Here is a 13,865-nt window from a genome sequence, read left to right as displayed (position 1 = left end):
CCTTTTGAAGTGTGATGTCCAGAACTGGACGCAGTACTCCAGCTGCGGCCTGACCAGTGTTGCATAGAGGGGGAGGATCACCTCTTTGGACCTGCTAAAGATGCATCTGTGGATGCATGACAAGGTACGGTTGGCCTTCCTGACTGCATCCCCACACTGCCGGCCCATGTTCATCTTGGAGTTGATGATGACTCCAAGATCCTTTTCCGCCTCTGTACTGACGAGAAGGGAGTTCCCCAACCTGTAGGTATGGTGCCGGTTGTTCCTCCCCAGGTGCATCACTTTGCACTTGTCAGTGTTGAATCCCATCCTGTTCTCATCCACCCACCCCCGTAACCTGTCTAGGTCCGATTGTAGCCTATTGCTCCCTTCTAGAGTGCCCACATCCCCCCCACATCTTAGTGTCATTGGAAAATTTGAACAGGGTGCTTTTTATCCCCTCGTCCAAGTTGCTGATGAAGATGTTGAACAGTGCGGGCCTGAGGACCGAGCCCTGAGGAGCCTCACTGCACACATCCCTCCAAATTGAAAATGACCCATCCACCACCACTCCCTGGGTGCGGCCCTCCAGCTAGTTGGCGACCCATTTGACTGTGGGTGTCGACGCCACAGTCCCCCAGTTTCTTAATGAGAACAGGGTGAGAGACGGAGTCGAAGGCCTTCCGAAAGTCCAGGAAGACCATGTCCACTGCTACCCCTGCATCTAATGATTTGGTGATCTGATCATAGAAGGCCACCAGGTTGGTCTGACAGGACCTGCCACTGATGAACCCGTGTTGGTTGCCCCTAAGCATGAAATCCCCTGCTGGCCCTTCATGAACGTGTGCCAGCATAATTTTCTCGAACAGCTTACCTAGGATCGAAGTAAGACTAACTGGCCTATAGTTTCCTGGGTCCTCCTTCTTCCCCTTTTTGAAGATGGGAATCATCTTGGCAGTGTGGGGAGGCAGTCAAGAAGGCCAACCATACCCTGTCATGCATCCACAGATGCATCTCGAGCAGGTCCAGGGAGGTGATCCTCCCCCTCTATGCGGCACTGGTCAGGCCGCAGCTGGAGTACTGCGTCCAGTTCTGGGCGCCACACTTCAAGAGGGACGTGGACGATATGGAAAGAGTCCAGAGGAGGGCCACTCGTATGATCAGGGGTCAGCAGGGCAAGCCTTATGAGGAGAGGCTACGGGACCTGAACCTGTTTAGCCTCCACAAGAGAAGGTTAAGGGGGGACCTTGTGGCCTGCTACAAACTGGTCAGGGGGGATCAGCAGGTATTGGGGGAGTCCCTGTTCCCCCGTGCGCTGCCAGGAGTGACCAGGAATAATGGTCACAAGCTGGCGGAGGGTAGGTTTAGATTAGATATTAGGAGGCGCTACTTCACAGTCAGGGCAGCTAGGGCCTGGAACCGGCTTCCAGGGGAAGTGGTGCAGGCTCCTAGCCTGGGGATTTTTAAAAGGAAGTTAGATGAGCACCTTGCCGGGGTCATCTGACCCTGGTGCTCTTTCCTGCCAAGGCAGGGGGTCGGACTAGATGATCTTCCTAGGTCCCTTCCGACTCTAGCTACTATGAAACTATAAACCATCACAGTCCAGTGTCCATCAACCTGCTCTTAAGTGAACAAACTCCACCCAGGCTATAGACACATCTAATGATTGAGAACCTTCACAACTATAACAAATGCACTTGTGATTAAATTAATTTCAGTGAGGTACTCACTGCAGCCTACAAGTGTAGATTTACTGGAAATTGCAGCCCTGAATCACTTGTGGAAATACACCTTTAATACAGGGGTGGGCAATTATTTTGAGTGGAGGGCCACTTAATGAGGTTTGGTAGGTATGAAAGTCCACATAGGCAGTCCCACCACTTGACAGTTGCCCTGCCCCCTGGTCACCATCTTGGGATCAGAAATCTTACCCCTAACCCCTGGCCTTTGCCACTGGAAGTCCCTCCCCTTGCATCCCAGATATTCCTTTGTTGGGAGGGGGTTGCCACCTTAGAACTAGAAAAAAACAAATATGCTAAAAGTCAAAAAACTACTATAACATTTTAAGTTGATTACAAAAGTGTTTTTGCCATGATTTGTGTTTGCTTAGTGTATGTAGAGGTGATTGCATAATAACTCAAATTCTTAGTCTTATATATTGTGTGTGTACATGTGTATGGTGGAGTGGAGGGGTTGTGAGGGTGTAGCTACGTATCAACCAAGCTCTGCACTGCTTCCACTCCCACAGGCACTGGCTCCATGCTGCTGCCAGCCCCAGCCCCAGCCCCATGCTCTGCACTCCCACCCAGCTGCAACTCCACCTGTGCCCCCACCACTTTCCTACCTGCTTCCCAGAGCAAGCTGGATGCCGGGAAAGCTGAGCAGGTCCCCAGTGGCAGCAGGAGCCTGCCTGGAAACTGCATGCTGGCCAGGCAGGGCCCTTCAACCCATGAGGGTGGGAGCAAGGTGCAATAGGGTATGTTAGGGTGTGTCCGTATGTGTAAGTGCTTCACTCCCAAACTCATGGGCAGGGCTTGGTGGGATGCAGTTCTTTGTGGGGGAGCACTGTGGGCCAGATGTAAATGCCTGGCAGTCTGGATCTGGCTCATGGGCCCCTGCTTTACCAGAACCTGTACTGCTGAAAAAAGATCGCCATGAAAAGGAGTATTCTTTGTATGCAATGAAGCAGTAACAGTTTAATCCTAGGTGTAAAGTATCTAATGCAAATAAGTAACCCTTTTATTGTATTTATATGTAACAGATTGCATATATTGATTTTTTTTTTCTTTTTGCCTGCCTTTAGAAGAGGTTCCTGCCCAGAGAACATTCAGTGAACCTGAATGATGCTGAGTGAACAGAAAAATAAATGTTCATGGGAGGTAACAAAAAAGCAGGGCAAAAATATGTGAGGTTACAACTGTAACCTCAAATTGGAGAGGTTCTCTAATTTGTTGAGTTTTTACATGGATTTTAAGTTACTCACAAATTAAACCTCTGTAGGAGATAGAGGATTATGGGATTGTATGGAAATTTGTCTTTAAAAGATCCTGTTTTTTTCAATGTATGACTTTGTCCCACATTTTAGTTTAGTGTTTTGGGAGAGAGGTTCCAAATTCCATTGGAATAAATCATCTGTCACTAGGTTGCATCCCCCATTTAGTTAGGGACCTGCACATTCCCTGATCTTCCTCTTGCTGCTGTTATACTTGTAGAAACCCTTCTTGTTACCCTTCACATCCCTTGCTAGCTGCAACTCCAGTTGCATTTTGGCCTTCCTGATTTCATCCCTGCATACCAAAACAATACTCTTACACTCATCCCTAGTTGTTTGTCCAAGTTTCCACTTCTTATAAACTTCCTTTTTGTATTTTAGCTCACTGAAGAGTTCCCCGTTTAGCCAAGCTGGTCTTCTGCCGTACACGCTTGTCTTCCTGTACATTGGAATGGTTCACTCCTGCACCCTTATTGCTGAAGAGCAATAGGAAATGGACAGATGTATACAATGAAAGGTGAATGGATGGTTATGGATGCCCACAAAAACAGCAAGATAAAGGATATGGAAATGTGCAAAGAGGGCAAAGCTACACCAACTCAAGCAGAAGATTTCAGGTTTTCAAGTGGCTCACTCAGGATATGGAAAGTTGAACTCTTCACTGCATGTGCAACAGCACAGATGTGAAAGGGTGAGAGGATCTCGGTTTCCCCTTTAGGGCACTCAGCCTCATCCATCAGCATATTGGGGACATGCAAATACCTAGCAGCACTCATGAAGTGAGCTTCCTAGACCTCATAACACAAATAGAGGCACAAATGAGTAATTTTTAACATTCCTGGCTTTTGCCCATCAACATTTCTTCCTAGTTTGTTCCCCTTCCCCCCAAGTTTCTGGGTAAGAACTGCTAAGATCATTACTACAATATCAGGCGGTCACCGTATGCTCTAATCCTCAAGCTCTGCACTTTTGACCCTTTGCTGCTAACACTTTACTAAAACTGAAGCCATGTAATACAGGGTAGCTTGTTGCTCATTAAACACTTGGCTGCTGCCAAACACAATGGCCATGCCCTGTTCTGTCTGCTTAGGAACATAGCAGCCTGTCTGCTTAGCAACAGAGATCACCAGGAACATATCACCCCCGTGCACTGCTTTACACTGCTTACTGAACACAGAGCTCAATTAAAGGTTTCTTTTCTGGTGCTCAAAATCTTTCATGGGATTGCCTTAGCTATCTACCTTCCAACTGTGGCCTAAACAACAGCTACGTGAGACTGGAACCATGGATTGTTCGGCCAGTATGGGGGCTGATGGTACAGGAGAGAGCATTGACGGGTGATGCACATAGACCACGGAAGTAATTTCTGTGAGAGAGAAGAATGAGTGCACAACTACCACTAAAGGCAAAACATGTTGCTAAAATTGCCTTTTCTCTAGGAAGTCTCCATGTCTCCAGTCATAATCGGGTTTAGGAACAATTAAAATAAATTTTAAAAAAAATTGAAAAGTTGCAGGCTAATTTTCCTACAGGCTGAAAAAGATGAAAGTTCTGTGCACATGTTCTTGCCTGGATCTCTCATTAGCCATGTGGCTGACACCCCTCTTCCACGTAGGTAGAAGAAATGGAATTGAATAGGGCTAGATCAGTGTTTTTCTCCCCCCTTCCCCCATACCCCCTTGCTTCACAGAGGATACTCAGATAATTAAAAGGATTTCATATGATCTGTGTTCTTTCATATATCAGTTCTCAGATCCCTAGAGCCTGTCCTCCAGTCCTTTTAGGGACAGGGTAGACATTGTTACCATGATGTTTTTTCTGGAGAAAGCGTACTGGGGACAGTTTCTTCAGGGACTCAGCAAGCTGGGGCTAGTTTTTAGGAGGTCATGAAGAACTATGAACGATGATCTAATTCAGCGGTAGGCAACCCCTGGCATGGGTGCCAAAGCATGGCACGTGAAGGCATTCTGCTTGGCATGCATGCCTTGGAGCAGACAGCAGGGAAGGGACTGGGGCTGAGCTGCCACAAGAATCAGGCCCTTCACAGCTCCCACACCGTATGCCCTTAGTACACCAACAACTTCCAAGTCAAGGTTTCAGGTCTTTTTGACACTGCCCAAAAACATTTCATAGATTTCATAGACATGAGGGCTGGAAGGGACCTTTGGAAGATCAAGTCCAGCCCCCTGACCAAAGGACAGGAAGTCAGCAGGGATCACAGGATCCCAGCAAGGTAAACGTCCAAATGTCTCTTGAAAGTGTTCAAAGTAAGTGCTGGAACTGCCTCTGGCACCAGTCTATTCCAAACCTTGGGGGCTTGGACAGTAAAGTTATTCCTTACATCCAGTCTGAAATGGTCATGAAAGAGTTTGTGACCATTCAACTGTGTCATCGTTTGGGGCGCTCTGGTGAACAAACATTCCCCCAGATCCTGGTAAGCACCTCTGATAAACTTATAGGTGGCCACCAGATCACCCCTGAGCCTGCGTTTTCCAGGCTGAAGAGTCGCATGACTCTCAGCCTCTCATCATAAGGTCTGTTTTCCTGACCTCTGATCATGCACGTGGCTCTCCTCTGGACTCTCTCAAGCTTCTCCACATGCTTTTTGAATTGTGGAGCCCAAAACTGGATGCAGTACTCCAGCTGCGGCCACACTAAGGCCGAGTACAAGGGGAGAATGATCTCACAGGATTTGCTTGAGAAGCATCTATGGATGCAAGCCAGCATTTTGCTCGCTTTACTAGCTGCAGCATTACGTTGGTGGCTCATGTTCATCTTGTGGTCAATCATGACCCCCAAGTCCCTTTCGCCTGTAGTGCGAGCCAGCGTAGCATTACCGAGCCTATGCTGCTGGTTTTTCTTCCCAAGGTGGAGAAGAAATGACCAACCCCTAACCTAATAGATCTTCCTGTGTAACACAGGCAGTAAAACCTCCCTCCCTAATTTCTGCAGTAAATTAACAGATACTATTTCAGCTCTACAATCTTGTATGCCTTTTCAATAATAATACTAAGCACTTATCTAGCAATTCAAAGCCATATGCAAAAAGGTATACATGGACTTAAAATTCCCCAGGGAGGTAGATACATTTTTATAATAGTCACCATTTTTACAGAAATACATGCATGGAAGGTAAGTAACTTGATCTGAGTCACTGAATTCATCTTTAGCACAGCCAGGACTAGAATTAAGAATTTTTTACTTCCTTAGCTCCAAGTTCAGTTAACCAAAATATACTGTTTTTACTGAAAATGCTTAGCCAAGGAACTCTTGATATATCAAAAGCAGCTATAGTCTGAAGATTATTGATGAGTTAAGAAGTGTTTTAGCTTCATGGTTTCTATGATTTATGTGCACCTTATACTTACCCAATAATTTTGCAATCTCTCCCGTATTTAAAATGAAACCCAATTACATCCTGAAGCATATTACAGCTGTTTTATTTTTGTCCCTTTCTAAGAAGAAGAAATCTAGTTATGATATTGTCTTCTGTTGAAAATTTGAGAACTCCAAACATTACTTTGCTACAGCATAGTGAATAAAGAGATGCTTTAGTCTTAATCTACAGTAACTTCCATCTTGTTCATTCGGTTGCTTTGTCCAAGTTAGAATTAGGAAAAAGGAACAGGTACCCTGGGCTTGATTTTGAAAGGTGAATATGTAGACTTGCCTGCCGAATTCCACCTTTGGACACTGAAATTGGCTTTTGAATGCCTAAGATAGGCAATTACACACTTAAATAATTGCATTAACTATCCAGAAGGAAGAAAATTCAGGTACATCCTGTTATTTGAAAATAAGATTCCTAATATCTAATATGAGTTAGCATAACTACAACAGTACTACACAGTGCTACAGTACATCAGTACTTCAACTCAATAAATCTTAACAATGTTTTAATTTCATTAGCAGTAGACTATAATTATTTATGTGAATTCTAGCTATCCAGAAAAAGCTAAAGGGGCCTCATTCCACTTAAATGGGGCATATGTTTAATGTGTGGTGTAGCTGTATTTGATTGAAAAATGTTGAGTTATATAACAATATCCCCCCTCCCTTGTTGGTTACTTGCAGTCACACAATGTCATTTGTCCAAGAGCCAAAATGGAGACATGCTGAATATGTGAATACCAAGGAAGTGGTTTCCTTAGCAATAACAGGCATGTGAAAGTCAAAACTTCCTTTCCTCCTCATGTGACCTTTTTCAAAGCAATTCAAGGAGGGACAATAGAATTGAATTCCAAGCACCCACAGTATTCATGAATTGCTAAACAATGATTTGCCAAGAAGCCAAATTTCAGCTTTTTACTAAGGTGAAATTGCATTTTATTTACACATTTCTAGCTAGTTTGTTTGCATATGCATTTTTTCTGAAATTAAAATTGTCTAAATTATACAAATACACGTGCAGAAAACTGCCAGGCAATGTTCTTATTGTTTAACGTCAAAAACAAAACTTCTTTTGTTTATAAAATTCAAAATCTTTCCTGTTGAAAAGATACAATCATATAAAACTTTACTAACTTGTTTTTAATGGATGAACTCCCATGGGTTTAATACCAATTATTATAAGTAACATTTTATCCAGAACTAATTAGTTAGAGTGATATTCACTGCTCACTGTGCAGGGAATTAACCTCACTCACCCCAGCTGCAGCCTGCAGCACAGCTCTTCTGCAGTTCCAACTGCAACCTGAAAGCTTTGTGACAGACCCTCTGCAGCCCTAATGACAGCAAAGATCATAGCTCACAGGATAATAATATCTATAAGAGCCTACAAAAGCTTCCTGTCCAAAAATCCCAAGGCACTTTACAAAAAGTATTGACTGAACTTTCTGCAGAGGTAAGGAAATATTATTCTCTCCATATTATACATATGTAACTAAGGTGCAGAAAGAATGTTACATGTCCAAAGGTTATGGAGGAAGTTCCTGTTAGAGCTAGAAATAGATCCCTCAGCTCCTGGCCAATGATAACACAAGAGGAAGAGACATATGATTGGCTGAAATAAATATAAGCAGAGTTTTTTTAGTTTGGCTGCTGTAGTTCAGTGTGCCCTGCCAGAAATCTTCCTATGACCTATGCTGTAATTAGCTGTTACAGAAAAGATTGCCCTCTGTGGCACCCTGGCCTCCATCATATTGCACCTGTTCATCAGTGAGTGATGGTGGGTATTGCATCTGTTCTACTGACTGGTGGTACATTTTCTCTTGTGACTGTAAAGATTCATGTCTGACTTGCAGGGCCTGCCACAGTACCCACAGGTGTTCATGACACTAGGGGCTACTGTACTGATAGGCTGTTTCCTTTGGTCACTTTTCTGTTGTAATTTGAGTGACTATTTCTCATTGTGATGTTGGAGTCATGACTGAGAAGACAGCACCACTTTGTCCTGTCTTTCGCTAAGCCCTCCCAAAGGTCTGGGTTGGTTCCAAAAGCCTTCATATCCTTCTTTCAAACATTTTTGAACCACAATTTTGGTTGCTCTACTCTTCTCTCCCCACCTGCAATTTGCCCATACAGGTCTCCATCATACCTTTAAGCTGAAGTGCTTTTTCTGTTTCTAGGATCTAGGCATCTCACCAAATAGGTGTGGAGTTTCTCAAGGACAGTCTATAGAAGGAGGATGGTTGAGTTTGGAGCCAGTCTCAGGGAGCAGCATGTGAGAGTTGACAGGGGAAACCTCATGTGAAGACTTCTGTGAAGATTTGGGGGAGAAAGGTAGCTAACTCATATTCAGTTATATTATGTCCATCTCAAGAAAGGAGTACCTGTGATGCTTCCCTCCTTTTTATGTATTTTATATTAAATCAGAAATACATGAATTTAACATACAATGGATGTGTCTACACAAAATGCGTTACTTAACAGCAGACTAATTTGCTGCATAGTAAAGCATCACTGCCTACACAAGTAGCAATGAGGGTACAGTAGACTAGTTTACTGTGCAGCCGGATAGTTCTGTCAGATACAAGTGGTATCTACCAGCCTAGTAAATTATTGTGCTTAAATGCACGTGTAGACAATAACATTGGGATTAATTTACTCCAAGTATGTTCAGTTGCATTAATTGCACATATAGACACACCCAGTCAGGATAGCAGTGGAGAGGAAATTAAAGGCAACTGTGGACTAGTGGCAGACAGGTGGCTCTCCTGAGGGTGTTAAAACCAGAATCAAGAGAACACAGAAAGACTTTGCCATCAGCAGGCTCAATAGAGGAGGGTCACACAGAAGATCAACAGGATGCCATTAAACAGAAATAAGGTAGGTAAGTGAGAGTTTGGTTCAGTGAATTGTATTCTTTAAGGATTAAAAAACCTAGCAGGCTGCAGTGGGCTAGCAGAAAGATCAGGTCCCCAGGGAGGTGACAAGGGGTACAAAATAAAGCTTCTGGCCCTAGGGGTCAGGCACACACACAGAAAAGAAATGTTCATCATCATCATCATTATTCACCTGTCCTTAATTCAAGGATTGGTGGTACAGTAAAACGGATCTCTCCACAGTTGTTTATGCTTGACATATCCTGTTTTATGATTGATCACCAATCCCATCAACTCCTCTCTCCATACTCTATGTTCCTTATCTCTTTCTTAGTCCTCCTCTCCTTTTCCTTCCTGACAGAGTTGAATCATCTTATTCTTTAGGCCACTGTCTTAAGAAGTTTCATAGTTTCATAGTTTCTAGGGCCGGAAGAGACCTGAGCAGATCATCTAGTCCGACCCCCTGCCATGGCAGGAAAGAGTACTGGGGTCAAATGACCCCAGCTAGATGTTCATCTAACCTCCTCTTAAACACCCCCAGGGTAGGAGCCTGCACCACTTCTCTTGGAAGCTGGTTTCAGACCCTAGCCGCCCTGAGCGTGAAGTAGCGCCTCCTGATATCTAACCTAAACCTACCCTCTACCAGCTTGTGACCGTTATTTCTAGTCACTCCTGGCAGTGCTCGGGGGAACAGTGACTCCCCCAATGCCTGCTGGTCCCCCCTGACTAGTTTATAACAGGCCACAAGATCCCCCCTCAGCCTTCTCTTTTGGAGGCTGAACAGGTTCAGGTCCCGTAGCTTCTCCTCATAAGGCCTGCCCTGCTGCCCCCCCGATAATGCAGGTGGCCCTCCTCTGGACCCTCTCCATGCTGTCGACATCCCCCTTGAAGTGTGGCGCCCAGTACTGGACGCAATACTCCAGCTGCGGCCTGACCAGTGCCGCATAGAGGGGGAGGATCACCCCCTTGGATCTGCTTGAGATGCATCTGGGGATGCATGCCAAGGTGCAGTTGGCCTTCCTGACTGCCTCCCCACACTGCCGGCCCATGTTCATCTTGGAGTCAGTGATCACTCCCAGATCCCTTTCTGCCTCCGTGCTGACAAGAGGGGAGTTCCCCAACCTGTAGGTATGGTGCCGGTTGTTCCTCCCGAGGTGCATCACCTTGCACTTGTCTGTGTTGAAACCCATCCTATTCTCATCCGCCCACCCTTGTAACCTGTCTAGGTCTAATTGTAGCCTGTTGCATCCTTCCAATGTGCCCACGTCCCCGCACATCTTAGTGTCATCAGCAAATTTGAACAGGGTGCTTTTTACCCCCTCGTCCAAATCGCTGATGAAGATGTTGAACAGTGCGGGCCCGAGGACAGAGCCCTGTGGAACCCCACTGCCCACGTTCTTCCAGGTTGAGAAGGACCCATCCACTACCACCCTCTGGGTATGGCCCACCAGCCAGTTGGCGACCCATTTGACTGTGTGGGTGTCTATACCATAGCCCCCCAGTTTCTTAATGAGAACAGGGTGAGAGACAGTGAAAAAAGCCTTCCGGAAGTCCAGGAAGATTATATCCACTGCTATCCCTGCATCTAACGATCTGGTCATCTGATCGTAAAAGGCCACCAGGTTGGTCTGACAGGACCTGCCACTGATGAACCCATGCTGGTTGCCCCTAAGCATGCAGTCCCCTGCTGGCCCCTCCTGGATGTGTGCCAGCATAATTTTCTCGAACAGCTTACCTAGGATCGAAGTAAGACTAACCGACCTATAGTTTCCCGGGTCCTCCTTCCTCCCTTTTTTGAAGATGGGGACCACGTTGGCCCTTTTCCAGTCCTCCGGTACCTCACCAGAGCACCACGAGTGCTTGTAAAGTTGTGCCAGGGGACTTGCAATGACCTCAGCCAGTTCCTTTAGAACTCTAGGGTGGAGATCATCCGGTCTGGCTGACTGGAATACGTCCAACCCCTCCAGAAGCTCCCTAACTAAATCCTCACTAACCTGTGGCCCAGGTGTGCCTCCCCCGGGGCCCGAGGGGGGCCCAGCATGGAGGTGGCTGTTCTGGTCCCTACTTAGGAAGACGGAGGCAAAGAAATCATTAAACATGTTAGCTTTGCCATCTGGCGTGACGACCAAGTTCCCCATGGCGTCCTGCAAGGGCCCCACATTACCCAGGACCTTCTTTGTACCCCCTACGTATTTAAAAAAGGACTTCTTATTGTCCTTAATCTGGGAAGCTAGCCCCAGTTCCATCTCTGCCTTGGCCTTCCTAACTACCCCCCTACATCCCCAAGCAACTACGGAATAGCCCTCCCTGGTGATGACCCCTTCTTTCCATGGGGTGTAAGCCTCCTTTTTAGCAAGGAGACATTCCCGGATGCTTTTGGTGAGCCACGGAGGCTTGTGCTCTCCTGCTCCCTTTGATCCTCATTGGGATTACCTTCCTTTGGGCTTGGAGGATCGTCTCGTTAAGGAGCGACCACTCTCCTTGGACACCTGGCTGCCCTCCCCTCCGGGACCTGTACATCTCAAATTAGTTATGAATCTGTTGCCCATCTTAATGTCCCTACTATGCTCCTCATTTCTGACTTTGCTAGAATATTAAATAGATAAGGCAAGGGTACACAGCCTTGCACCTTTCCTGACTGCAAACCACTGTAGCATTACTCCTGCCACTTTACACTTGACTTCTGAATTCAGTAGGGCTTACATAACAATTCCACTAAGTTTGGCTAGAATCCCATCTTGAGCATTGTCAGATTTTAGTCATCTTGTCCCACTAAATCAAATTCCTTAGTGAAGTCAACAAAGCAAAAATATAATGGTTACCTGTACTCTCAGGCTTTGCTCATCATGATCCTGAGGTTTCTCACCGGAGAAAGCTTGCCAGTTGGCAGCTTCTTTCAGTCTCTCTCTCACTTTGTACATCTTTGGAAAAGAATTATTCCTTTTTTTTTTATGTGTTGCTCAGTATTCATGTTAGAGGAGGTATAGGCTGCCTGCAGGCATTCATTTCTACAGGAAGAAATTTCTTCGGATAGGAAAATAGCCCAGGAGCTGGATTGTACAGTGCTTCTCCAGCACCAGGGCTGAAGGGCTCTACAGACAAAACTTTCCTGCCAGGGGGCACTAAAGGGCAGTTCCCCGAGCCACTCCTGCCCTTAGGGCAGTACATTAATTGACAGCCTGCCCTCTCCCCTGCCTGAGAAGAGGGCAGGCTGTCAAGTGGCAGTTGGCAGCTGCTGAAATCAGATTATTGGCAGAAGGGGGGGTAGTCTTTGTGGTGGGAACCATTCTAGTTCTCCCCCACTGGAGAATAGCCCTGCTCCTTACATAGTTCCAGGCTGACCTAGAGGATTTGAGGTCAGAGGAGGGCTGCAGCAAGGTATTGAGAGACTTGCAGCGGGGGTATGGCAGCTTGCCATGGTCCCAGCTGACCCAGAGCAGCACAGGGCAAGGCAGGGCATTTTGCTGCAGTGGCGAGACTCCCAAGCCTTGCTGTCATGGGGTTGCTTCACCCCACCCTGCTCCCAGTTGGCTGGGTGGTGCAGGCAGGAAGGGGAAGCTGGAGGGACTAGGAGCCAAGCCAGGGAAAGCCTCCACACATCTGGCTCCCAGGATGCCCAGCTTTCCCTTTGTTCCCCTGCCACTCAGGTGACCATTGGGGACAGTGATTTAAAAGCTGGAGGGGCAGGTTGCCAGGCATACAGAGCCTTTCCCTAGCCTGGTTCCTGGCCCTTCTCCACCAGCCTTTGCTGTCTTACTTCCCAGGTGGTGGTGAATTAAAAGCCAGTGGCTGGAAGTGGGATCTTCAAACCCCATTCCCAGCTGCTAGCTTTTAAATCTGCACCCCACCACACAGCAGGCAGCAAGGGGGAGTCAGCAAACATCTCCTGCCTCTTCCTGAAACTCTGTTCACAAGCATTTTTGGGGAAGAGGCACAGAATGCTGGCTGCTGCTTTTTTCCTCTCCCAATGTATAAGAGGGGGAAGCAGCTGCTGCCCCCCCGCCCCACACTTCTCAAAACTGGGGTGACCCTGCTCTCAGGAAGTCAGGGACCCTTTCCCTGGCTCCACTCTTCCCAGTCCCCAGGCGGCGTTAAGAGAGGGGAACACTGTATAGATAGTAAGTCTCTTGGGAGAAACTCTTTCCTAGGAATATTTTAACCCTGGTTGTTGCTGAATTTTTTTTTCTCCTGGGGTGGCCATTTTTGATCCGAGAGAGAGGCCTGAATGTCTGTAGACTTTTGGTTTCTATTGGGAGAAATTGATTCTCCTGGTAAAAAATGAATGCCTGTACCTGGCCAACGGAGCAAATTATGGCAGCAGTTCTTTCTAAGAGTATATTTCTACTGGAGAATAAAAAATGGGTAAGTGACCTCTGATTTATTCTTGCATGGGAATAATCTACATTCAGGATGTAGATGCTTCTTACTTCTGCCCAGGGCCATCCCTATGGGGTGCAAATCAGGGTGACATCCCTGGACCCCGTGCTTTGAGGGGCCCCATGGAGCCGGGTGGAGAGGCGTGGTGCTTCCAAGCTGCCCCCAGCTTCATGTCCAGTCACTGAAAACCACGCTTGCCACCAAATCACATCTAGGGGCGGGGCCCCATGCAGGCTGATTTGCCCCAGGCCCTG

The sequence above is a fragment of the Crocodylus siamensis genome, chromosome 1 (genome assembly GCF_052110815.1).
Source record: "Crocodylus siamensis isolate JL-2025a chromosome 1, ASM5211081v1, whole genome shotgun sequence".
NCBI classification, from domain to species: domain Eukaryota; kingdom Metazoa; phylum Chordata; order Crocodylia; family Crocodylidae; genus Crocodylus; species Crocodylus siamensis.
Note: the sequence above shows the minus strand (reverse complement) of the source record.